This window comes from Brassica oleracea, chromosome C6 (genome assembly GCF_000695525.1).
Source record: "Brassica oleracea var. oleracea cultivar TO1000 chromosome C6, BOL, whole genome shotgun sequence".
NCBI classification, from domain to species: domain Eukaryota; kingdom Viridiplantae; phylum Streptophyta; class Magnoliopsida; order Brassicales; family Brassicaceae; genus Brassica; species Brassica oleracea.
The window spans coordinates 5,498,505-5,504,517 of NC_027753.1; the positions used below are offsets into that span (position 1 = coordinate 5,498,505).

At 44.2% G+C, this 6,013-nt stretch overlaps 2 long non-coding RNA genes across 3 annotated transcripts; both read left to right on the forward strand.

Moving 5' to 3' along the window:
- Window positions 1-3,806: 3,806 nt before the first annotated feature.
- Window positions 3,807-4,682, forward strand: LOC106299703. Its single transcript, XR_001261843.1, has 5 exons — window positions 3,807-3,831; window positions 3,936-4,202; window positions 4,307-4,334; window positions 4,488-4,581; window positions 4,648-4,682. It is a non-coding gene; the product is annotated as an uncharacterized LOC106299703 (long non-coding RNA).
- A 332-nt stretch (window positions 4,683-5,014) lies between these two features.
- On the forward strand, window positions 5,015-5,486 carry LOC106299799. 2 transcript variants are annotated; one of them, XR_001261885.1, is made up of 3 exons: window positions 5,015-5,028; window positions 5,205-5,342; window positions 5,421-5,486. It is a non-coding gene; the product is annotated as an uncharacterized LOC106299799 (long non-coding RNA). The 2 variants fall into 2 exon arrangements; XR_001261884.1 differs by lacking the exon at window positions 5,015-5,028 and adding an exon at window positions 5,071-5,102.
- Window positions 5,487-6,013: the final 527 nt, after the last annotated feature.

Genomic DNA, 6,013 nt, shown 5'->3' on the forward strand with positions numbered 1-6,013 from the left:
CCCCCGTTGAGCTTGGCTTTAAACATTGTATCTGCTCGGCGAGGTCTGGTAAGAGCTCCTCGATTCTCTGCTTGTTCCATTTGAGTTCGGAAGTTAGTAGATCTGCCACCGTTAGGTCTAGGGCTGATTCCTTGATAGGTCTCATAGGTTTTAGGATCTTATCCAATGAGATCCAAGAATCCTTCCAAATCTTGGTCGTTTGTCCATTTCCTATAGATTTCCCTAGGTTTTCTTTCAAAAGGTCTCGCCCATGGAGTATACTCCTCCATCCATGGGAACAGCTCTGCGAGGGTGCTATCTCTAGGAAACTCTTGTTGTGGCAATATTTTCCCATGAGAATACGTGAAAAGAGACTCTCTGGTGCTGTAATAATATGCCAGGCTAGCTTTGCTAATAGAGCTTGATTGAAACGTTGGATATCTCTGAGCCCCAAACCCCCCAGAGCTTTAGGCTTCGTTAGTTGGTCCCAAGCAACCCAGCATATTTTCTTTTTGCCTTCAGTCTCATCCCACCAGAATCTGGTCAGTACTGACTGGATTCTTTTGCAGAGGCTCACCGGTAGCTGAAAACACGACATGGAATACGTAGGTATTGCGCTGAGGACGACCTTAAGCATTGTGAGCTTTCCGGCTTTTGATAACCTCCTTGCAAACCAGCTTACTGCTTTCTGTCGGATTCTATCCACGATAGAGGTAAACAAATCTCTTTTTCTTCTCCCAAAGTGCTCTGGAAGGCCAAGGTACTTGCCTAAGCCCCTTTCCTTTGTGATTCCCAATACTGATTTGGCATTCTCTTTGATTGCAGGGGGAGTTTTTCTTGAGAAGGTGATAGACGACTTGTTCTTATTGATCCTCTGTCCAGAGCTTTTTCCATAGTCTGTGAGTACTGCTTGGAGTGCTTCGCAATTTGATTGAGACGCAAGACAGAAGAACATCGTATCATCTGCGAAGAGCAGATGATTTATTCTTGGACAACCTCGTGCCACTCTTATACCCTGAAGTAGGCCTTTCCTCCCAGCCTCTCTACACAGCCCTGAGAGAACTTCACCGCAGAGGATAAACACATAAGGAGACAGTAGGTCGCCTTGCCTGATTCCTCGGAGAGGTAAAACATTTCCATACACTGTCTCATTTATAAGATAGGAGTAGGAGACTGTAGTGATGCATTGCATGATCCAATTTATCCAAATTGCATGGAAACCAAACCGGTATAGGACATCTGAGATGAACTGCCATTCGATCTTGTCATAGGCTTTTGGCATATCTGTTTTAACTGCCATAGAACACCTTATTTCCGCTTTTGATGTCTTTAGAAACTGTAGTACCTCATGCGTAATAAGTACATTGTCTGCAATTGCCCTTCCCGAAACAAATGCTGATTGATTTTCCGATACTATTACTCCAAGAACATTCTTTAATCTGATATAGATTAGTTTAGAGATGATCTTGTAGTAAATGTTGCATAAGGCAATTGGCCTGTACTCTTCCACCGTTTTAGCTCCCAGAACCTTTGGAATGAGCCTGACATGAGTCTTTTTTATTGATGGTACGAGGAAACTTGTTGAGAAGAAGGCTTGTATCTCGAAGATCACTGCTGGACCAACTACTTCCCAGTTGGCGTGAAAGAAACTGGCTGAAAAGCCATCTGGTCCTGGCGCCTTTTCTCCATTTATCGAGAATGTGGCTTCGGTGATCTCTCTCTCTTGTGGAATAGCTATCAGTTTCTCATTTTGCTCTGATGTTATGCAAGGTTGTATAGCCCCATGAACTATCCGATTCCCGAGATACTCTGATGATTTGAACAGATCTGCGTAGAAAGAGGAGATGATGTTCGCTATTTGTTTTTCTTCGTAGTGTGGTAAGCCATCCTTATCTTCAATGACAGAGAATCTATTCCGTGTAGATCTACCTTTTGAGATAGCATGGAAATAGCCCGTGTTTGAGTCTCCCAGACTTAACCATAATTGTCTGCTTCTTTGTTTCCAGAAATATTCCTCTGCTTTGTAGAGCTGGAGAAGGTCTGAGTTGAGCTTCTGAATCAAAGCTTCATCTGGTTGTAGATCAGACAGAGCGACATCAAGTCTGTTACGTATGTCCTCCAGGCCCTTCTGGCTGTTCTCGTAGAACTCTCTGCACCATTTGCAAATGGCCTGACGACATAAAGAGAGCCGAGCCTCAACTGATAAGTTTTCATTTCTCGTCCAGACTGAAGATACCAGTTTCTTTATTTCCATGTTATCATTTAGTCGTCTGTCGAATCTAAAGATCTTTACACTTTTCTTTTTTGATGTATCCAGGAGCGAGAGGAGAGGCCTGTGATCAGACCCTTCGTACTTGAGGTATTGACTTCTACACGCTGGGAATAGATCAGCCCAATCACTGTTGCTTAGAGCTCTATCAAGTCTGCACAAGACTAGGTGCGTATGTCTCTTTCCCCTCCAAGATAGATAGCTGCCTGAGTGTTTGAGGTCAAAAAGATCATTTTGAGAAAGAAAGGATCTAAAGGCTCCGAAGGTTCCTTCTGCTCTATCTGGGCCTCCGCTCTTTTCACTGTTGTCAATAATTTCATTGAAATCTCTAGTAAGAAACCATGGTCCTCCATTTGTTGAGTGTAGATTAGATATCTCATTCCAAACTTGTAATCTTTTTGAAACCTCTGGCTCCCCGTACACAAAGGTTGCGTGGAAACTGATGCCTTTAAACATTATCCTTGTATCAATGTAATTGTTTGTTGCATGTTTAACCGTGAGATCGATGTCTTTTTTCCAGGCAAGGAAGAGGCCTCCTCCTCCGGGGCTATGGGGAACAACAGCAACGTAGTTGTAGCTTTGAAACCAATGGAATTCTTTCAACACCATCTCTGTAGGGTTTTTTGTCTCCATAAGGAAAGTTCCATCGGGTGAGTTCCTCCTCTGTAACTCCTTTAAACGCTGGACTGTAATGGGATTCCCCAACCCACAATAGTTCCAGCTCAGGATTCCTAAGGAACCTGGTGTAGCTCTGACCGAAAATCCTGTTTCTTGCTTGAATTAGGTGTATCATTACCGGCCGGAGGCATTGATCCTTGATGTGAAGATCTTGCTGCATTCTTTGTTTGAGTTGGCAAGGTTTTTTTGGATTTTTCCCCTTGGTTTCTTTGTTTTCCCCTAGTCATCGCTGGAATTAACTGAATGGGTGGGTTCAAAGCAGGAGTTGGGGCTTCCTTTTCCCTTCCTGACCCTTTTTTTGCTTCTCCTGATGTCATACGAGCTTTTGAGGACTCACCCGTTAGCCGCTTTCTCACATTTCCTGGTGAGTGTTGTATCTGTGACAGTTTCCTTTTTTTAATGCTTGTTCCTCTGAGAATATTAGGAGACAGTCGTTGTGAGCGTTTCTTGCCTTGCTTTGATACTTTGTTTTTGGCTTTGTTTTTGAAATTCTGTAGGGTTTCCTCATCATCTGCCACCTCAAGATCATTTGATGATGTCTCTTGTTCCTTCTCTGGACCCTCTGAGGAACTTATAATGAGTGACTTGAGACGTGGAGAGTTGGTATTCTCCAGCAGGGGTTCTGTGTTGCACAAAGGATGTGCCGCATTTTGATGGTACGGTTCGAGGCTTCTCAACTTTGGTGGGGGTGTGACCTCTATGTCTGATGGTTGCATTGCTATATCAAAGTTAATTCCCGGAGGACTCACCGATCTAATACCCCGCTCCCATGGTGATAGTGGGCGTCTCTGGTCGGCTGCGGCAGCCATAATAGAGTCCGCTGTTTTTTCCAATAATCCTTCCGCGTCACCCAGTAGAACCCGTTGTCTTCTGGCCACCACCTCCACTGGATCAGTACAGCTAAGGTATTGCTTTGTGACTTCCTGAAGTTCCCGCATTACTTGTTCCTTAGATGGGATCGTAGGAGTTTGACCTAACTGCAGAGATCCTCTTCTTTCAACTGCTTCAGGGGGCCCCTGCTGTTTCATGAGACGAGCCACCGCTTCTTCTGTTTGTCCTCGAGCATCCCCTGCCAGAACCCTCTGTCTCCTCGCTGCTGCTTCAGTGGGTTCTGGACAGTTCAGGTAAAGCATGGTTGCCTCGTTTAGATCATTTAGAATTTGCTCTTCTGTTCGCTCCTGTAAGACCCTTTGTGAAGTCTGAAAAGTTGTGTTTGTAGATACAGGGGTTTGAGGTTTTGCTCTGGACGGGCCCGTTGTCTCTATTGTCGGTTGAGGTAATGTTGCTTGCTTTAATCTCCATTCACTGAGGCCTCTCTGCGGAAAAGGGGGTCTCCTCTGCAAATCTCTTTCTGACACTGGGTCTCTTTTCTTTGTGTAGGGTGGGGAGCTCAAACTGTGAGGTTCAGGTACACTTTCCAGCATTTTTCCTCTCCAAGGGAGATGTTCCTCCCTTGGTCTTTCTAGAGCTTTCGATGGAGGGGGAACTCTAGTCTGTTTTGTTTCCACTCTAGCCCCAAAATTGTTACCGTGGCGGTCAATCCTTTCATGGAAAGCTGCAGCTTTCAGGTCTTTAGTAGGCATAGATCTGCCATCTCTTGGTGGTAAGGGTGTAACTTTTCTACTACGCTGCTCAGGAGCTCCTTGTCTACCACGGTGACGTTCCTCCTCCAGCTCAGAGTATGAAACCTCTCTATGTTTTGATGTTTCCTTATCCTGTAGCTGCTCTGCTTGTGGTGTCTCCCTTGAGTTTGTAGGGCAATCTTTCTTCAAGTGTGAGAGGGAGTAGCAAGAGGAGCAGTGATTCTCTAGCTTTTCATATTCCAGGTAGATAAGACTCTCTTCCCCCGAGTCAAATTCTATGATTGCTTCTTTTATCAGAGGTTTTAGCCCATCAACTAGCACTTTAACTCTTGTTGTCGTCTTGGTGAGTTCATGGTCTAGGAGCGTTCCTAGATCCTTCCCTATTTTACATACCATGTCTTCAAGCCAGAAATGAAGAGGCAGGCCTTTGATGCGGATCCAGAAGGAGATCTGTGAAGGGAATGTTGTCGATATAACTGGTTCCCACCTTTGAATGATGACCATCCAGTAAGCAAAGTGGTAGGGGCCGTTATCCAACACTCTCTGTAATTCCTCCTCTTTCTTTGGATGATGACCATCCAGTAAGCAAAGTGGTAGGGGCCGTTATCCAACACTCTCTGTAATTCCTCCTCTTTCTCAAATCTGAACTGAAAGCAGCCATTACCTAGATCTGATCCTGTGGCTCTTCCCGGTAGGTGCCATTTGCGAGGTAAGGCTGGAATGAGAGCCCAAATTCTTTGTTCATGTGGGTTGGTGACGCGTCCAATGAGAGTCTTCGCGTTTTCTTTGATAAGAGCAGAGTTATCAACACTAGGGGCTTTGATTCTTTTTATGTGAGTTTCTTTATCTTCAGACATCGGACCTTTCCCCTTTTCTTCTCTTGACAAGCGTCTTGGCATGTTTCCTTGCAGGTTTGTTGCTCAGATCAGCTCGGTGAGTAACAGGATTTGAGATGTGGTATCTTCAACTCTCTCGTGGGTATCAGGATGGAGCAGAAGAAGATAATTTCGATGATGAATATGGAAAGGCTTGAGATCTGTAGAAGGTGAACTCTCCGGAGGATGCTACTTCCAGAAAAGAAATAGGGTTTCCAAGTGAGATCAGATAAAGGACCGGAGGATACTTGCCAAAAACGGAACTTCTCTGAGATGTCGTTGTCACTAATTTGAAACGTTGGAGACGTTGATTTATGAGTAGTGTCTGGGAGAGTCCTTTCTCACCTGAGACTTTTGGTAATTATATCATTTGTTATCAGTAAACTTTTCTGAAATTAACAGTCCTAGAAACACAAGTTGTATACACCTTCTTTTTTGTGTCACCCACAACGAAATCAAATATAAATGTGAATATATAGAAGTATAGAATTCGAAATGTGAATAGTATGTGAAGCTATTGGTGACCAGGAAACCAACTAAGCCAATGTGCATCAACGTAATGAGTAATATGCATAAATCAAGAATATAGAGGCTGCTCTATCTTACATACCGTTGTTGCGGGTTAACAT